Genomic DNA, 22,071 nt, shown 5'->3' with positions numbered 1-22,071 from the left:
CAGATTAGGAATAGTCACATTCATGGAAAAGGATGACACCAAAGTTTTCAAACTCATTTAAGGTTTCCTTCCTTCCTTGTGTCAGGTTTTTCTCCCTTCAAGATCAGTAAATTAATCAACTGTGTTTTATAAAGATCTTTCTTTTAGCTCAACGACTGTCACAAAGCGTTTGTCCAGATTTGCAGCCTACTGTATACCATTACCCAGTGGTTGGAGAACAGCAAAAAGCATGCTGTTTATGAATTGCATTAGTGCCAGTGACAGACTTTTCAATTTGAGTGGTAACATTTAAATAAAGCCCAGCACAAAAAAATGACTGGAAATAATATTCACATCATATTGTAATGAATGAGCAGGCATCTTTCCAGAGAATTCTGACATTATACTTTCCAACTCCATTTCCTACTTCAAGACAGTATGTAATGTATTATACTTTTACTGAAATGATTCATTATATAAATTCAACCCAAAAAAAACTACATTTTATTTTGAATAAAACAATAAAATAAAACGCTGTTAATGTGCATGGAACTGGAAGTGAGCAACAACTTGCTTCATGTCTCATTTTTGCCATTTGCTTTTAGCACCTTCAACTACTGTATTTGTGGTATGAGGTAGATTCTGAGATCACTTCAATAAAGCGAAAACGCAATACAGATGCAAACAAAAGTTAGTAGCCCTCCACACCAAGCATGCATTAACACATTTGTCCACATAAATGGTTACTAATCTAATAATGATGTAATACAGTCGTTTAAATAGAATATTGGGTTCAATGTTTCCATTACAGAACGATCTACCTGTCCAACCCTTCTGGTTACAGAACGATCTACCTGTCCAACCCTTCTGGTTACAGAACGATCTACCTGTCCAACCCTTCTGGTTACAGAACGATCTACCTGTCCAACCCTTCTGGTTACAGAACGATCTACCTGTCCAACCCTTCTGGTTACAGAACGATCTACCTGTCCAACCCTTCTGGTTACAGAACGATCTACCTGTCCAACCCTTCTGGTTACAGAACGATCTACCTGTCCAACCCTTCTGGTTACAGAACGATCTACCTGTCCAGCCCTTCTGGTTACAGAACGATCTACCTGTCCAACCCTTCTAATCTGTATTTTTTTGTTCTACGTTTTTTTATTTAAGTGCTGGGGCAGCTGTAACAAGGTGATTTCTAAGTCTGGTTTAAATGGACACTATACCTTGCGGGCACACTCACACACACACACACACTCACACACACACACACACACTCACAAAAAGCAAGGCAAGGCAATACTATGCCATTCTAACATGCTTTGTCAGGAAACCAGATTGAGATAACTCTCTTGTTATGAGGAGACATGGAGTTGTGGGCATCGGTCCCTGTAATCGTCCTCATTGAATTTGCCACAGTGTTGTCCTCCATCGCCTGTGTGTGACCAAACCTGGCACTCTTTTTGAGTCTGCCAGGCTCGCAGTCAATATTTCAAAGCAGAAAGGTTAACGTGTGCGTAGTGGCATGCGTGTTGACGACTACCAATGAAGTACCCTCACAGGACTGTGGTGATCTTGTGACTGGAGTCTAATACACAGGCACCTGTCACACAGCCATGCATCAGGGGGACAGAGATCCCGAGGGAACCCTGTTTCAGACAACAGTTTGACAAGTCATCATAACAGGTCTAGCCTCTTCACAGTTGCAGGCGGTGGACTAACATACCAGCGAATCTAACCGGGGCAGCCCGTAAAAAGAAAAACACGTGTTTTGGTGGCAACCATCGAGGTCATGTCAAAGCGGTGATTCTCTCTGACAGCCACATTGATCACTGTTATTGATTGTTGTATTTGCATTGTCATTTACATTGTCTGTCGTTTAGAGAAAGAGAGAATGGAATCCATCCTCGACATCCTGCCATTAACCTCGCCTCTCTCGCCACAGACACTTGTGTGCGCTGAAAAATCAGCGGCGTTGTGGCCACATATGCACAGGGCAGATTGATATGGGGCTCATACACACACAGTGGCCCCGTCTCCAAGATCCCTATATCATTTGTTCATTGGGCATGCCCGCGTACTCCCCAGACGGAACGGCGGGTGAAGGCGATTGATGTGAGTCACAGACAAGGTCTGTTGTGCATGCAGGAGTTCCCAAACAGTATTTTCCCCGGGCACAGTGGGTTACGAGCACAATCAGAACTTTGTCCTGGCACTGCCAAGAGGCCTGCGGGTTGAGTCGTCAGTCATCAGTCTGTCAGTCTGCCCTACCAATTTATTTTTTACAACGTTCTGCTGCGTGGCCTAGACAGACACCCTCGCGTAGCCCACAGTCGTTTATAATGTCTTGCAACCATATGCCTGTGTATCACAAACAGGAGGTTCAAAATGGGGGACAAAATCTCTGTGTAATGGTGACTATGAATAAATGCATCCATGGACCGGCCCATTATTTATCGGCAGTACCCTCACTAGATGACCCAACCGTGTATGTTAATGAGATTTTACATTGGGCAAGTGGAAAGTAGGCTAAGTTATAGGCTTATTAAACAACTGTTTGTGATTAACAAGGGTTTGGCCCAAACGTGTCCGTAGCAGGAGAAGAAAAGCCTAATAAGAATGTAAATATAGGGCCATTAGATCAATGATGACCAGTGATCACAGGCTATGGAGAAATAATAATCGATCTAATAGAACTTGGTTGTTAGGTCAGTTATGATGATGATGTCGTCAAGGATACAGCTGGGATTGCACAGGTCATCCAAACACCAGGGCATTGTCTCCTTAATAGTCTACCCGATTTTCCAAGTTGCACTGTTGAATAAGGCTAGCAAAAGTGGACCGTATAAATAAGGCTCTAGTGGATAGACGTGTTAGGTAATAATTGATCATCAAATTGCTGTTTGAGACTTTACCCGAGTTCATTAGGGACAATTCTGGACAAGCCAAAAAAAACAGAGACTGTCCCCAGACAATTGGGACTATCCTTTGAAAACAGGGATGTCTAGTCATCTTCTTGAACATCTAGCTGCTTGTGTTATAAAAACAGGATACTGGCGCAGAAGCCAAGACCCACTGAAGTAGATGCTTAGACATGAGAAATATGAATGATTTACAAGCCAGACTCACTGTCTGGCTGAACGGTATAAACTGTAAAGGGCAAACTGGATTAAACCTTTAAACACTATTGATAAACAGCTGGGGAATTGCCGGGAAACAAGTAGAAAACACATTATTAACGACCGTAAAACTATCAGACACTTCTACTTCCCATTTCAAATGATAGCATACAACAACCAAAGTATAAAGCTGTGTCAGCAATATAATATCACCTGAATAATACATCAGATTGCATACTGATGCAAGAGCAATGCAATAACTGCAACAGTGGAATCGAATACGCAAAGGCAATACGTGTGGTATTAAGAAGGTAAACATCAATTGCATGTGCTAGTTAACATTTATCTTGCTCAGATTAGTTTATGGGAATGCAGCATCTAGCTGTGCAACCATAAGCTAAATATATGAGATGTCGTTAAAGGGACAATATGTAAGATTTGTACTTTACTACTAGCATAAAAATAAGCAAAAAAAAAAATAAATACAGTAGATATCTGCAGTTAATGTTTCTGTTAATGTTTTAACTCATATATTTTTCTACTAAATTAATCAGAGTGACAGACATTCCTCAGGTACATTTTCTCACCGGCCTGTTTTGTAGCCGAGCAATTACTTGTGATCTCCTTATACTCGCTTTAGACACTCGCAGTACTATCCTCCCCAACCTAAACCACCCTGCACTAGCTAGTACCCTCCTGGACCTGTTCAGTAAAGGAAGACAAGGAGCGGACAAGTTGTGTTATTGTAAGGGCAGTTTTCAACTAGCGACTGCTGCTATTCACGGCTTCCATGTTTCATTACTATATCTGCGAAAGGGAATGTGACAAATTCAGCTACTTTTTCAAGCCACCTTTGGGGAGTTTTGCAGTCCGGAGTTTCTATTGTTTTGGTGGCCTTTAGCAAGTCCTTTCATTCAGTTTTCCAGTTAACAGAAGTCAGAGAAGAAATACAGTACACAAAGGCCGAGAGGACGCCGTGAGAGGGTGGATTTGGTGTTTGAAACATTACTTTGGGGACCACAGAAACAGGCCAGGGATGTTATCAGCTGGAATGGCAAAACTTCAACCTGCAACATATTAGGGAGTGAATCACAAGAAAAAATAACACTGCCTGAGACAAGATCTCCCGTGGAACTGAATGACAGTAGATACGGAGTTCATTCAAAGGATTAAAACACTTCGAATCAAATAAAATCGCATTCAAGCTTAATTAGCTGGTACTGATGATACTCATACTGTAGCTGTCTGGATAAATGCAGACGATTGAGGTAATGGAGTTAGTTGGTCAGGTGTCTGCAAAGTCTTAATGTCTGCTAGCTCGCTCGCTAGCTGAGCATTTCTTTCGCACAAGGGATATGAATGCTTGTACAAGTCCTGTAATTTGGAAAATAGAAAATGACTTCATGCCGAGTGCCAGACTGCACAGTTAATTCCTCTGAAGTGGTTAGCTATAAATGCTTTATACATGAAAGAATAGATTTGTCTTTAATTTGACTGACTAATTCATGTGTGCTTTACAGAACAGCATAAATAACTTAATTCTGATGTGGATGAAGATTGTTTTTAGGCTACAACAATATTTACGATGTCATCCTTAAGAATTCACATGAAAACAAAGAACCAAAAAATGTGCTTAAAACTATAAACATCATATTTTGGATGGTTAGACTGTTCTGAATATTGGAGTAGTCTGTTACTCCAAGTTCTCCAAACCCAACCTTCTGCTCTTCACCAAAACATAGGTGACCCGTTTTTTTTAATCGTTAACAAAGCAGTGGGAATGACCCAGCTCTAGTTGTTTTAGCCATTTTAAAGTTGAACAACCTTTTGTGTGTGCAAAGCTTAATTCTTTTTAATGTGTGATTAAAATAAGACTGAAATGATGTTTCTGAGTGATTGCAATGCTTGCAATGATGCAATGATTTGGGAGTTGGATGGATAACCTATTTAAACGTACGTTCTGTATGCTCTGGGTTCATATGTTTTCCCTTAATTGCCTCTATTTGTCTTCACACCATTAAGAGATGCACGATGTCCACAGAGACCTACGATGTGGGACCAAGTAACTTTATTCTCATTAACAAAACATTTAATAGTACGTTGTTTTAGCGTCTATCATATCCTCTGACTGACTCGCCCTCACATCCAGAACAATGTTTTTTTTTCTTAAAGACAAGACACAATTTGTAAAATGAGAGATTGCTTCGTAGCAGTGAGCCAAAACTGAAAGTCACAAATGCAATTGTTTGTCATTAGTAGCCTGATGAAGACAGCTGAAACGATCTTAATAACTCACAACATGCTCCAGTTGAATATTGTGGTGCATTGTGTCATTTTTGAGTAAAAATTAATTCTGGTATTTATTGACTATAATCTTACAAACGAATAACTGGGGAAAGGGAATGTGAAACAAACAAATCAAACACTGTGAAAGGAGCCACAGGCAAACACCATCGCAAGGACAACATCCGAGAGCAGCAAGCGACACCCACACAGGTGTGTCTCATTCATATATAATGACGGCCTGATTGCGGTTAATCAGGCTCGTCGTCGTCCACACCCAGTTGGTGCTGAAAAGGAAACACTTCAGATCCAATTTATCTGCGCGTCCCACAAATTAAAACATCAAAAATATAGCAACAAATATGATGCTTCCAATTGAATGTGAAGCTTTCAACTGAACTGTGAATAGTTTTGAGCTTGATATAAGCCAGTTTATCAAAGCGATTCCAAACTATCCCAGTTAAATGATCCTTGCTATGTTGTTTTGTATTACTTCTCTGTCACTGTGGTCAATCATCCAATCAATCCCATTAATTTTATTAAGTGCCTTTTGCAGTTGTCAAGTGCTTATGCAGATAACCAGCTTAAAACCCCAAATAGTCTGTATGCAACAGCATACATCATTGAAGCAGTTTTAAAGAGGAAAATGCCAAACTGCATTTGAAGGTAGCCTCTCTGGGTCTTTGTCACTAAATCATCCCCTTCCCCTCAGCCACTGCTGTAGTCCTGCTGTAGTCATCTGTCCCCATCCTGGATCATTTGCAAGGCAAGACTGGCACATTTTCTGAAACAAAACCGATATTTGGATCAAAATGCACTAAACTGACACAAAATAATTACATTTGCACTTTTTGGCCGGTGAATTTGACAACAACAAAGTAGCCACACTGTATGTATAAGGTAACTTCAGTGTTCAAGATATTTTTCTAAGGTATAATCTTAGAATCTTAGTAAAGACAATATGTATTTATGGCTTTACCATAGTATGATATTACTATAAGCGACTCTAAAATGCTATTCATGGAATGGATGCCATCCCTAAACTCATTGCCAGTATGTAAACCTCCCAGTTCCCCTAGTTAATTGTCACTGATAGTCATATCATTGTGTTGCTGTATTAGTTGCTGATTTTTTTTTTATATGCACTCCTTCCCTGGGTCAATGTGACCGCTGTGTTATTGTACACTGAGAGTTCGTGTCACATCTGCTTCTTGGTTGCCTCTTACTGTGTGACAATTTCATTTAAGTCATGCATTCGTTCTCCAGGTCGGGTTTCGCGTGTTTGGGAGACCCCGCAGGGGTTGCCATATTGCTTTATAGCGTATGCACAGCCGTTTCCCTTGAGTTCAATAAACAATGTGCGTACCCTTTAAAGGTGACGTTTGCTGGTATCTATAGTTCTAGCCATATCTCTTGTTGCCTGTTTCTACAGCCGATATCCGTTGGCCTGCTGAAACCAAATCCATTATTGGGTAGTTTGATTCCCGTCTTTCACATCAGTGTTTTGGTCTGTGGTGTGAATGGGCTGGGTTACGTATCAACCTCTGTGTCTTCACTCTAAATACGTCCCTGTCTGTGTAAAGCAGATGGTTCCGCTTATGATAGACCTGTCCTCTTGGTTTTTTGCACCATAATCGAAAGTCCACTCTGACTCCAACACAGTCTTTAGTCGCAGTAGATCCAAGCTGAACTTCTGGTCATCCACAGTTAATTACGTTGCCCCAGGAGGCAAAGTACCTTCTGAAGTTTCGTGAGATTTGAAAATGTACTTTTCCCATTAGGAGCCACCATGTTTATCACTTCACCTCCCTCAATCCGTGACCTTCCATTGTCCTTTCGGCCTCTCAGGCACGCTGTGTTTGTTATATCGTCCGGCACTCTGTGCCAGACCAGTCTTATGAACTTTGTGTGCACCTCCCATGAGTGTACGTAACCCAAAGACGGGGCCAAAGTGAAAGCGGCCATTTAGCCACAGAGTAACACATAGCCATTGGCTTTGTCTCAAATGGCACGCTTATCCGGCATGCAGTGCATCGATTTCAACCAGAGCCTTGTTGAAGGAGCATTTAAGGAAATGGGGTGTCATTTTGGGACTCTTGAAGCAAACATTTAACCATCAGGATCACAGTATTCTGCATCCAACATATTTGGGTCTGCTTAGCTCCCCCCATCAGGGTTTCTCTGGTCTGAGCATAATGAAAGCACATCACTAGCTGGTCAGATAAATACATAGCTACTAAATGTGCATATTTAGTGGTACAAACATATTGCGGCATGACGCAGGACACCTCGTAAAAATACAAGAAATTGTAGCTTTTGTGAGCTCTGAAGGCTTTTGATTTCCACAGGTTTTGGGAAACAATCAAAATTGAAATAGTGTACTCCCATTTATGCACATCCTCCGTTTTTTGGGGAAGTGCCAGGATGAAGGTAGCATTTGTGTCTTATGCAGAGGAGGCATTTACTTAGTTTTCACTCCAGACGGTCCAGAAATCTTCTCAAAATCGAGCCTCTTCTTTTTACGCACACTTTATCACCTTTAAATGAAACATGAAAACATTTGATCAACATGATTCTATCAAGGCTTACCTCTGCCTAAGCCTATTTCTAAAAAATTAAACGTGCAGTGAATTGAACTAACATTCCATTAAATTATGGAAATGATCAAGCCTGCAACCTCCTCTGTCAGTTGTAAAGCAAACTATCATTACTCAGCAATGACAGTTTGCTTTATGTGTGTAGAGATGAAGCGTCTGTTTGCTTCTGCATTGTTAAACCAATTAGTTGAAACTCAATGGATCTTGAAACTAGGTCCTTACATTAGCTAACATCCAAACCAACAACATGTTTAACAGGATCGCTACACTATATTCAACACGTTAAATTAGAAAGAGATTACTGTAGATGGTAAGAAGAGTTTACAGTAATAGCTAAAAGCAATACTGTAATAAAAACAATGACTCCAATCACTCCATGGCTGATTCATTTCTTTATAAAACAATGACAGTTGAATAGCCAACCACTACACAATGTGAACTACAGAATTCAGGATACTGGTCTTAAGTCGTATGTCACTACTTTTCAGGAGAGCCGTTTGTAAGATGAAAAACGTGTTCCGGGATTTTTTGTCTTTTTTGCAGAAATGCCTTCTTGAAGTTGTAAACTTGAACATGACTTAATAACTAACTAGTATGCGAAGTGTAAATACGAATACAATGTAAAACTCAAATCGTTGTTTAACCTGTGGAAAATACACAACTTATCCTATATTGGTTGAGATAATGAAGGGGCTGGACATGCTGACATACTAAGTTCTGATTGGTCTATCAAGTAACCGGCTTATAACGCGACTACTTGGTCAATTTCATTGCGATCCCTGGAATTTCAAACATGGACAAGTGCAAATGCATTGCTAGAGCTCTTAATCACCTCCCTGAATTTAGCAGCCGTTGTTAACAAATATGAGTGGGAACAAGTCATGAGAGAATACTGTCTGGAGGACAATGATGCCATTACCCTCTCAGACTCGGAAGATGAATCAGACAAGAAGAAACCCTAGACTTGGATGCTGTTCAAAACTTTGTTAGAGAATGAGAGATATACAGTGTTGTCACAGATGTTGACCATCTGATGGAATCAGTGGAATATCCTGCATTGTATGAGAAGGAAATTGACAAAATACAGGTTTTGCAAATGCAGAGATGGCCTAAAAGAAAATGCTGGTTTATCTTGTATAAAACAACTATCCAATGATAACTTTTACAAAGGGCAACCATGGTCCATGACACAGACAATGGAAGTGAACAGACCAATTGTTAACGACATAGGACTTCGTATGTAATCAGAGGACTATTCCGTCTACCGAGAAAAATTTCTACATGTATTCTGGTAAGTAACGTTTGCAAACTAACGTTTCCTAACTAGCTACCAAATTCCTTTTCAGAAAGTTATTTGCATTGCTAGTTATCTAACTTTAGCTACTGATGTTACTGTTAATGTTAGCTAGCTAGGTAACAACGTTAACTTACCAGCTAGCTAACATTTCCTGGTGTCTAGCTTGTTCGTTGGGTAGCTAGCTTTGCCTGATGACTAGCTATACTTTAGTAAATAATACTGTAACATTTCGTGTTGGCTTTCTAGCTAAACCATCAATGCAGATAGCTAGGTGTTTCAGAGGAGGGGTGATTATGCCGAGCTATTTTTATGTTTCCATTGTCTTCACAAAAGTGTGCAAGTCACTTATTTTGGTAATTAGCTACCTTATTGTCATTCATCCAGGTGTGTGTGTGACTATGACCAGCTATTATGAGTAGACAAAAAAAGTGATGTGGACAACCCAGTCCATCAGTACAGTAAGACTGCAAAACAGCACAGTGGCTGTCCACCTGTACTCAAACTACCTGCACCTACATTGCTGCTACTATTAATTATGAATCCTGCTTCTAAGCTACTTTACTTTTTACTGTACTGTTTATACCTGATGATCAAGTGCATGTGAAAAATCTTTAATTTAATTTGGTTTGACAGTATGTGTTTATTAACTAACCAGACCAGCTTATCACAAGGTCAGTGTCCCCATTTGAATACTTAAATAGCTAGTTGGGGTTAAGGCCTAAGAGGGTGTGAAATGTGCTGCATGGGCATAAACAAAGACCAGCTCTCAGGCAAGTGTGAATCTTTAAAGGCTTTTTTGCCGGACAGCATAAGTGGAGTAAGATGTCTCTTACTGACTGACTGAGTGACTGACTGAGTGACTGACTGACTCCCCCTTGTTAAATAACTTATTAGCCTGCAATAGGCCTACTTGCTACTAAGAATAGTCATAAGAATTGAACGATTGCTAGCAAGACTGAAGATGAACTTTACACTGCCAAAGCTATTTTGTTTCATGGCACATACACATTTGTTTTTCTTTCATTCCTGAATTACATTGCTACAGTAACCATCAATATAGGTGACGACAAGTGAAAAGAGGAGAGAATTGTGGAAACCACTTCTCTTTTACCGCGCAAGGGGTTATGGTCTATATTACCCCAAAAAACATGCATGGATGCGTACTACGAAAATCCGTAAACAGTTTTATTTTAGGCTTACCATAACGTAGCTACTGAAGATGGTAGCCAGCAAATTTGTTTTCTACCCTGAACAAATCCTAATGCATTGTTTGTTTTGTCCCTGGTGAGGATCAAACACCAGTCACCTACATGGCAGTCAGCGTTTCTAACCACTACTCTATTTAATAATGGGTTGTCAGTCGGTCACTCACCCATCCACTCACTCAGTAAGAGACATTCACTCTTCTTGGCTGGCTCCAACTACGCGGTCCGGCAGAAAATATGTTATCTTTCAATGGTGTATTATCTTACCAGTCTTCTTGAAATGCACCAAATTCATAGTTTATTTTGTGCTGATTTATTATATGTTGGCGGGGAGGGTTCAACTGAGTCCCAATGTCTTTAAATACTAGAAATGCCTGTATTTGACAGTACAAGCAGGGAGCCCAACAAAAGTGAGTTGTAGTATTTCAAAAGAAAAATGGCAAGTACCAAGATTTAGACTTGCACGACTTCCTGAGTCAGTGCTTAAATGAGACATAATACTTTCCTATGAGTTCACCGTTACAAATTAAACACAAAAACATCTAGAAAATATAAGGTCAGTCTCATTGGCTGCCTTATGTGTGGGAGGTGACTGATAAAGCGCAAGGTCAAAAGACAAAAGGAGAAAAAAGGAAAAGGTGGAAAGAAATGTATCAAAGACAGGTGTCATGTCTATGAAATCACCCAGTAATATGACCGGAGAGCCATCACCAGGAAATTAGCTTATCAAGTGACAAGCTCATTGAGTACGTATCAAAGGGAAGCTGGTGGATTACAGATGACAACATTTGAAAGCTTGAATGGACAAGTGACACTGACAGCATGGAATTCAAAAGAGGACAGGCTACCATAGGGTGAAGGAGAGGGAATAGGCAATATCTCCACTTTGGAGAACTTAGTGGCCCAGTGTCACCACAGTATCTCTCGGACCATGGGAAAGAACTGTGAGATGAAGAGGCAGCAGATTATTATGGGGTAATCCGTGTGTCCGTCGAGGCAAACCGGAGTCAAGGGACTGAATGGCACCATAGGCTGAGATGAGCTGTGGCCTGCTGATGGCAAACTGACAGTTCCAAACCCTGACAGAGACTGGGAATTCCAACTGAGTTGTGTGTGCCGGGGATGCTAGATTACAAGGGTTGCTGCTGTGGGATGGGGAGAATTCCTATAAAACTACAGGGAGAAAAAAAACATAGTTGACAAAGCACAAAATCACAAAAGAAAATATTATTAAGCGATTGTGTTGCAGAGCTATAGTTTTTTCCATCCCCTTTTTCTTTCCTCAAATAACAGTAAATTCGCAGAGGTTTCATCGTTGTCGACAACAATGCCGCGGTTTGTCGCTTACAACTGCCACAAAAAAGTGGGAGGCTTCAGTACTAATGCAGTACTAAAGCCTGCGATGTAGGCACTGATTACCAAAACAATGACAAATTGCCCTCTCCCTTGATCCTTGTTGATCAGTCAACAATAGTTTACCAGCAAGCTAAGTACAGTCGCCGGTTCATAAACAGGCTACTAAGAAAAGAGACGCATTTACAGACGATGGCCCTTGCTTGCAAAATACGTTACTAGACAACAGTTCATTAAGACAATAAAATGCTTGTCACTCCTATAGAATTCCTCTACTAAAAGAAGCTGCGAAGTGGAAAGAAGGAACAGATACACAGCACAGGTTCAAGGCTGACAAAAACTGACTGATAAAACACTCATGTGGGGGTGGCCATGCCAGGGGCGGCCATGCCAGGGGAGGGCCATACCATGGGAGGCCACACAGGGGCGAGTTGGGAGTAGGTGGGAATGTCCTGTGTTATGGAAATTTTGAACTAAGGTACATTTGAGAAATGTCTGTCTTTCTATTGGCTGGTATGTAAATCTTTACTTTGATTGTGACACACGTCTGTATAATATCAGAGGATTATTAGGTATTTGGGCCATGTCCTCCTGCCTAGAAAAAGAAGGGCGTCAGTCCTTTCTCTTCCTTAGGAATGTAGGAGAGGGGGATCGGGTATTTGTCCTAGGGGGGCATCCTCTGACCGGCACCAGTAGGTTGTAGGGTTAATCATCTGCCGACCTGTAGGTTGTCTAGATGCTTTAAGTTTCCCTTAAGGGTTGAGAAAGTTAACCAGATGGGGAAAGACACCATGTCCCTTGTGTCAAGCCCAGGACATGTGATGGAACAAAGGGCATGTGTTTGATTGACATGAGACCGATGGGCAACAACTTACCACACCCCTTTTTCTATGTAATAAATACGGATTGTTCATGTATGGAGTTAGAGACTCCTCGGATGATTATGTCTGTAAGCGTTTGACGCGTCTCTCATATTTGCATAATAGTTCATAAAACTGTTAGAATGTGCCAAGAGAAATTTGTCTCTGTTTCTTACTCCTTTAAGAGTTCTGATCGATAAAATTGCCATTACACCTGGAACTTGTCAGATTTTTCCCCTGGGGGCGTTGATGCAATGCTGAATCTGGAGTGGGTGTGTTCATGCCACAAAGCAACCTGAAATAGAACCTGTGAATGTGTACTCGGCCCTCATTCAGGGTGGTTGCGGTTGGTGGGTGTCCCTTTGGTTGATGTTTAGCAAAGTGGCCAGGAGTACCAGGAGTACCTGGCTTGAAAGACGCTGTCCCTGTCCAAAGTCCTCCTGTTTGTGTTGCAGATCAAGACGATACCTGACGATTTCAGGTATCCCTCCCCCGTGTTGTCCTTGTCCTTGTCCATCTGGTCATGCTTCCGACCTGGACTAAGTTTAAATAGTAATAGTATAGTACTATTTAAAATAGTACTCAGGCCACATGCATTTATTCATTATTACAATTTGTACTCTTAATATGTTCACCTGGCACAGCCAGAAGAGGACTGGTCACCCCTCTGTGCCTGGGTCCTCTCTAGGTGTCTTCCTAAATTTTGGCCCTTCTTAGGGAGTTTTTCCTAGCCACTGAAATTCAACACTACTCTTGTTTGCTCCTTGGGGTTTAAGACTGGGTGTTTTGTAAAAGCACTTTGTGACAACTGCTGATGTAAAAAGGGCTTTATAAATAAATGTGATTGATTGATTGATTGATATCCTCAGAAGAAACAGGGATGCAAATCCCCCCTCAGATATAGGCACTGTTTACCAAAACAATGACAAATTGCCCTGCCCCTTGATGCTAGTTGATTTGTCAACAATCTGTAATCAGCAAGTTATGAGAAATCATCAGTGACCAGGATAAGCAGGCTACAGGAAAAACAGATGGCACTTTAAGTAGACCACAACAGACTGCGAAAGGACAGTACCAGACAACAATAGATTAAGACAAAAAATATTTGTGTAACTCTTCGACAGATTGGGGGTCCTCAGACTATACACAGAAGCACGTTATGACAGCACGAGTACCAATTTGCCGCCGTCCGTGTGTTTCGATTGCACGTCCTGCAATTCTAACGGCAGTTGACGAAGAATGGTGCTACAGTGACAGTCAGTGGGGTTGCTGCCACATGTCCTTGTTATGTTGTTTTCCTGGGTTCTGGAAACGCATGTATCCTGTAAACAGCACTGTACATCTAACTCTCACGGCAGTTAGTTATAGAGTGACACTGACATGCGTTCAGTTTGCTGGATATCTCCAAGTGATGGAGTCTGGGTCCGACATGGCCCACTATCCCCCAAGTAGTGCACTACTTTTGACACGGGCCGTTCTGGTCCAAATGGACACACCACGGTATGCGGGGAGAGGGGTGCCATTTGTGGTGAAGCCGTTGTATCCAGGATGGCCCAGTGGGAGGTTGCCATGCATTACTGCATATCAACATGTGGTATTGTTTGCCACGCAGCCCATCAGCGGGAAACTGTCTGTTGACAAAAGTTAGCTGAGCCACAATGGCGATGATTGGACAGGGAGAGGAAATCTTCTTTGTAATGGCTGCCAGAGTAATTAGTTCCTTGCTGAATTATGCATCAGCAGAAGTGTCAGGAATGTTTCATCTGCAGAACGTCTGCTGGGACTCTCGGGCAGCAGGCAGGTAATGAGAGGTAGCTACAGTAAAGAGACAGAGAAAGGGAGGCGAGTATGGGGCTACGTTAGGCCATCCAGGAATCAGTACTGCTCAGTGGGGCTTGGCATAGTAACGTAGCAGTTGTGACAGGACTGGTTGCCGAAGCTCGCATTCCACAAGTCTGCTTTGAGGTTCTAGAACCTCAGCTGTTATGTAAATTGTCTTATTCATGGACTGCACATTTCATCACAACAGTGGTTGGGCTGATGTCCAACTAACGCATTTTACTCAATGCATCCTCATCCTCACTACTCAATGCATCCTCAAAGTGTCGTACTAATGTGCATTACTAAGGCTTAAAAACAGGATACCATCTCTAAATAAGGCCACTAATTAGTAGCTATAACCTTGGTCATCATGTTCATGTCACCAAATTGATTTTAGATTATGTATAATGTTAACTAGCTAGTTAATACTGAGGGCAGCACACCAAATTTCAGCTAAGTAACATTAGCATCATCAGCTATTCTTGACTGACAAAATTGCAATCGTTCTAAGTAGCTACTCTGATAATATGATAATGATTGCAGCGTTGCTTTCTACTAAATGTTAGTCTACAATGTTGTTGTATGCCCAATAAAATGTTGATTAGCCCCCTGTCTAAAGTAATGAGCCCGTCCACCTCTTTCTGACAGAGGTGGAGTCAGTGAATAGATGTGGTAAAGGGTCAGTGGATCACAGACCCTGCGTAAAGGTCTGATTGAACAAAGCGTGTTATTCTGCAAATCCGTCATTCAACATTTTATCCAAATGGTGTTTTGCTTTACAGCGCTGGCTCAACAACAACACCACACTAGGAGGATAACGCGTTCACTGGCCTACAACCATGAATGTGCTTGCAGGTGCCTGACCTTTACCACAAGGAGGCGCTAGCGCCCTATGAACAAAAAGGCTACTCAATCGGACACCAACCGCACTGACACCAACCCACCGTGAAAAGACAACATTATATTTGTCCCCAGCCCTGGTAAAATAGCCCCTCCCTGACAGGGAAAAGCGTTCCAATGATGACTGAACAAATAATAGAACTAAGTTTAGTGGCACGTAGAAGTAAATGCATGTTGAAGTCGACATACTGTCTGTGTTACACAAGGACTACTTTGTTTCCCATTATGTGTCTTCACCCGTAATCTAATGTGATGTGAGCTTCGGAGGATCGTCCTGGACTAGGTTGGAAGTCACACGTGCCTCAACGCAGATATCCTGCAAAAAAATTGATACATGGAGAATGGCATACACACCCGCACATGCACAGACACTCACACACACACACACACACGTCACATTGTCAAACAGTGGCAGGAGACATTTTCAATTATTAATATGCTAAAATGAGATAGGTAGCTATGCATTTAAACTAAATCATGAATATCCTTAACCTTAATTCAAATCTGGTTATGTCTGGATCAGCAGCCATGAAATGCAGTAGTGAGAGAAGAAAATGCGAATGTGAAGAGACGTGGGTCACACTTGTTCATCTGGTGTAAAACACGTTTCATTTTCATCTGTCGTAATAGCCCCGCTTGAAATCCTTTTGGGCAGTATGTATGTATGTATGTATGTATGTGTGTGTGTGTGTGTGTGTGTGTCTGTGTGTGTGCAAATGTACCTACACGTACTAAGGGTTACAGCTTCCTGGAAAACACCCCGACAGACAGTCACTGAAGCACCTTCAGAGAGCAGAGCTAATAACAGTCCCCCAGTCCTCGGGTATTGAAGTTATCCCATTCAATCACTTCTCCTCACTTCAGGAGACTCATTACGAGGCCGCTATGAGACATGGCCGAGGTGCTGCCGAGAGCCAAACGTGCTTGATGGGAATAAGCGCGCACGCACACACCTACGCCTCTCATGGTAATTGTGTGGGCTATGGAACCATCAATTTCAGCTCTGTCCCAGTGCAGTGTCTGAGCTATGATGTACAGTATGTTAAGAGCCTGGTTTATATATATATTGAGGTGACCACGTTTGCTTGAATGCAATCTGCATTGAACTGTGCCAGAGTCTGGTGTAGATGTCTGAGATCCTGACTCCTGACCACACATCACCTAGTGCCAGGGAGTTTGGGCCTTAGCTTGGTTGGCTGTCTCTGTGTCCCCTCTCTCTAAATGTACTTGTCTCACTGGCCTCTCCTTCCTTCTATCCTGTGAATTACATAATAAAATACAACACCAAAATACTGCACTTTTCAACAAAAAATAGGCTTTCACTTTCCACTATTGTTTTTTTGAAAAACTGTAATTGTAACACAGCATTTGATTTCCACTATGCATTTTTCAAAGATAACATTGAGACGTTTCAGTATCAGAAAAGTTAGCCAGCCGATGCCTGGCCATGGCCATGGTTGTTTCTACAGTGATTTCAAGGCTTTAGTGTTTGAAGGGAGCAGATTAGGGACACGTTAAAACACCCAATGCCAATCACACAAAATCCTTGAACTATTGAAATATTAGCACACATCGAACCTCAGAGTTACTTGGTTCTTCTTTGGGGCAAAGCGGCGACATTTCAGGGGACTGCTGTTGTCTGGGACCGGCCTACAGAAATGCAACTGTAAAACGGGGACGTGTGATACTATGGTTTTGAAATGAAGGCACCGAGCGAAATGCTGGCTGTTGACACTATTCTAGTAGGTCAGTCATTTTTCCTGCTGCACGTGCCACAAACAGAGAAGCATCCCAGCCATTCACAGCCACTGGACATGGGGCCTGGGAAAAACACACACCCATTAATTCACAAGTTCGTTTTCAGTGAGCCAAACCCATGCAGGCATGATATGGCTGATTTACAGGTATACAGTCGCAATAGAGTTATCCATATCTCAACTTCTGACAGGATTCACAAAGGCTATATACATGACATTAACCCAGTGAGGGTATATACAGTGAGGAGAACAAGTATTTGATATACTGCTGATTTTGCAGGTTTTAATACTTACAATGCGAGTAGAGGTCTATGGTTTTTATCATAGGTACACTTCAACTGTGAGAGACGGAATCTAAAACAAAAATCCAAATCATATTATATGATTTTTAAGTAATTAATTAGCATTTTATTGCATGACATAAGTATTTGATCTCCTACTAACCAGTAAGAATTCCAGCTCTCACAGACCTGTTAGTTTTTCTTTAAGAAGCCCTCCTGTTTTCCACTCCTTACCTGTATTAACTGCACCTGTTTGAACTCGTTACCTGTATTAAAGACACCTGTCCACACACTCAATCAAATAGACTCCAACCTCTCCACAATGGCCAAGACCAGAGAGCTGTGTAAGGACATCAGGGATAAAACTGTAGACCTGCACAAGGCTGGGATGGGCTACAGGACAATAGGCAAGCAGCTTGGTGAGAAGGCAACAACTGTTGGCGCAATTATTAGAAAATGGAAGAAGTTCAAGATGACGGTCAATCTCCCTCGGTCTGGGGCTCCATGCAAGAGCTCACCTCGTGGGTCATCAATGATCATGAGGAAGGTGAGGGATCAGCCCGGAACTACACGGCAGGACCTGGTCAATGACCTGAAGAGAGCTGGCACCACAGTCTCAAAGAAAACCATTAGTAACACACTACGCCGTCATGGATTAAAATCCTGCAGCGCACCCAAGGTCCCCCTGCTCAAGCCAGCGCATGTCCAGGCGCGTCTGAGGTCTGCCAATGACCATCTGGATGATCCAGAGAAGGAATGGGAGAAGGTCATGTGGTCTGATGAGACAAAAATAGAGCTTTTTGGTCTAAACTCCACTCGCCGTATTTGGAGGAAGAAGAAGGAAAAGTACAACCCCAAGAACACCATCCCAACCGTGAAGCATGGATGTGGAAACATCATTCTTTGGGGATGCTTTTCTACAAAGGGGACAGGACGACTGCACCGTACTGAGGGGTGAATAGATGGGGCCATGTATCGCGAGTTCTTGGCCAACAACCTCCTTCCCTCAGATAGAGCATTGAAGATGGGTCGTGGCTGGCTCTTCCAGCATGACAACGACCTGAAACACACAGCCAGGGCAACTAAGGAGTGGCTCCCTAAGAAGCATCTCAAGGTCCTGGAGTGGCCTAGCCAGTCTCCAGACATGAACTCAATAGAAAATCTTTGGAAGGAGCTGAAAGTCCATATTGCCCAGCGACAGCCCCGAAACCTGAAGGATCTGGAGAAGGTCTGTATGGAGTGGGCCAAAATCCCTGCTGCAGTGTGTGCAAACCTGGTCAAGAACTACAGGAAACGTATGATCTCTGTAATTGCAAACAAAGGATTCTGTACCAAATATTAAGTTTAGAAATCATTGGATTTTTGTTTTAGATTGCGTCACTCACTTCTACACGCTTTGTAAGTGGGAAAACCTGCAGAATCGGCAGTGTATCAAATACTTGTTCTCCCCACTGTATGTCTGTGTGTGCATGTGTATATGTTATATTTCTCAAGCCTAGATCTTTGTAATATGATACTGCATATAGAAATAATGTGGTCTTGTTATTTACTAAGGTGTATTTTATAACAGTACATTCAATTAAATGTTTTATGGCACCAACTGTAATGTCGCTGTCTCTTTGATATTCTTTTGACAAGTCAGTTTGAAAGGAACATTGTCCAATGTTTCACATTCAATTCCACAGTCCGTTGTCTTTGCCATCACAATGCAGATATTTGTCCAGTGTAATAGCATTTACCAAGAAAGAAATAATTTGTAAGGGAACTGCACCGAAATGTTTCGTGAATACTGATCAGATGTTGCGGACATTTTGTGTGGAATGTATTTTTCCCTTTCATTCCAAGACATTTAAACTCTAATGTTATCATTATTGCTCTCAAGCTGCGACTGACACATTAAACACATTTTCTTGTTTTTCTCCAACCTCAAACTTGACTTTGTCATTATAAAAATGCACACACACACTATTGAATCATCCATTCAGCTCAAGATTCAGTATTGAAAGGAAAATGTAAATTATAAAGACATCTAATCATAATGGTAATGTTGCATGATCTTCTTTTGCACCAAATAAACAAACACATCATTGAGGATATATCAATCTGAACCAGCCAGGCAACTTAAAGGAATAGTTATTAGTTTTTCTGTCCTGCCAAATAAAGTGCTACAGTAGTTATTAGACAATGTATTGGTTAGTTGCTAATTTGTTAGCTATTAATTTAGCTACATTAGATAAACACAATACATTTTTATTTCGGGGGAAACTCAGTCATGGCCTAAATTTACAGTTGAGAGTTTGAAGAAGATTCTACAAAGTGTGATATCAATATTTTTAAATGTCAGTTAGCAGCTCAACATAAGAAAAGCCAGATGAGATGAGCAGTTAAAAGTGTGACCTTTCATTAGCCACAACCACATTTATAAATAGGGAGGATGTATAGTGCATAGTGTGTCTGTAGCTAGCTATCTGCCTGCTCCCAGTACTCCTGGAAGACTTTATCTCAAAGAACAAACACACTTGCATCTTGTGGTTTTAAACCCCAGTCAGTCATACGCATACAGCTGGTAATCCTATCAGGCCTTACTGATATTTGGACGGCTTAGTTCTCAGTAGCTCTGTAGCTAGATAGCTACCTGCTTGCTGTCAGGTGTCCCAGCAGACAAAAATGGGAAGAACAATTTTTGTAAGTAATGTATTCAATCCACTAATACCAAAAATGGAAACCTCTCTATTTTCATTACAACAGTTGTTAGTGGTATGTTCAGTGCCATTTTGAATTAGGAAATTAGGAATTAGCAAAATTGGTGTGATTCTGGAAAGTTGTTAGACTGACAGCTAATGCTGCCGGAGCATGGAGGTAACTTGCCTCCTCTAGACCTGCTAGCTTGACAGCTCTGTCGATGAAATCAGAACAAGTATATTAGAAGAGACTTCTAATGTTTGTCTCTACTTGCCGCCCCCTCCATATGTCAGCGAGAAAAAGCCAATTGTCACACCAGCAAGAAATTTGCTTGAATTACGAGTGTCCTACGACTTCTATAGTGCTGTACACCTAAAAAGGAAGTATGGATGCAAGTCTAAAACTAGATGGGTGCGGTTTTTCCAATGTGAGCTGGACATAACTTCTTCATTTATTAGGCAACCAATTGGTTATCCGAGAACACTTCCTAAAATAACTGTTCCTGGTGATTGCTCCATGGTCAGCTTTGGTATTTACCAGAGTGGAATATTGAAAGATACAAGCAGTGCTTGGCAGCAATTAGAAAAACTATATGGAGATAAGCTGTAATCTTCTGCAAGGCAAATGGCTAGGGGCGAAATAATGGAAAATACTGTATGTCACAATGCTTGGATTTTATGTATCTCTTCTGTGTGGCATGTAATACAATTTTACTGAATAGTAAGTCAAAAATAGTATTAGCTATGTAACTAGATATGATGATAGTAGGAACAATAGCTACAAGACACAGGTGTCCTTTGGAATATTAGAATCAGAAAGTTTCACAATAAACAAGGAATTTGTTCTGGCCGTTGGTGCAAACATTTATACAAGGAATTTATAAAAGGAATAAGGGAAATAAAAAGGAATAAGAACAGTGGACTGAGCATAAAAATAGTAGATACATTAATACATTTCAAAAAAAGTACTAAAAAGTACACAGTGGGGAGAACAAGTATTTGATACACTGTCGATTTTGGAGGTTTTCCCACTTACAAAGCAAGTAGAAGTCTGTATTTTTTATCATAGGTACTCTTCAACTGTGAGTGACGGAATCTAAAACAAAACTCCGGAAAATCACATTGTACGATTTTTAAGTAATTCATTTACATTTTAATGCATGACATAAGTATTTGATACATCAGAAAAGCAGAACTTAATATTTGGTACAGAAACCTTTGTTTGCAATTACAGAGATCATACGTTTCCTGTAGTTCTTGACCAGGTTTGCACACACTGCAGCAGGGATTTTGGCCCACTCCTCCATACAGACCTTCTCCAGATCCTTCAGGTTTCGGGGCTGTCGCTGTGCAATACGGATTTTCAGCTCCCTCCAAAGATTTTCTATTGGGTTCAGGTCTGGAGACTGGCTAGGGCATTCCAGGTCCTTGAGATGCTTCTTACGGAGCCACTCCTTAGTTGCCTTGGCTGTGTGTTTCGGGTTGTTGTCATGCTGGAAGACCCTGCCACAACCCATCTTCAATGCTCTTACTGAGGGAAGGAGGTTGTTGGCCAAGATCTCGCGATACATGGCCCCATCCATTCACCCCTCAGTACGGTGCAGTCGTCCTGTCCCCTTTGCAGAAAAGCATCCCCAAAGAATGATGTTTCCACCTCCACACTTCACGGTTGGGATGGTGTTCTTGGGGTGGTACTCATCCTTCTTCTTCCTCCAAACACGGTGAGTGGTGTTTAGACCAAAATGCTCTATTTTTGTGTCATTAGACCACATGACCTTCTCCCATTCATCCTCTGGATCATCCAGATGGTCATTGGCAAACTTCACACAGGCCTGGACATGCGCTGGCTTGGGCAGGGGGACCTTGGGTGCGCTGCAGGATTTTAATCCATGACGGCGTAGTGTGTTACTAATGGTTTTCTTTGAGACTGTGGTGCCA

Source organism: Esox lucius, chromosome 5, assembly GCF_011004845.1.
Source record: "Esox lucius isolate fEsoLuc1 chromosome 5, fEsoLuc1.pri, whole genome shotgun sequence".
NCBI classification, from domain to species: domain Eukaryota; kingdom Metazoa; phylum Chordata; class Actinopteri; order Esociformes; family Esocidae; genus Esox; species Esox lucius.
Note: the sequence above shows the minus strand (reverse complement) of the source record.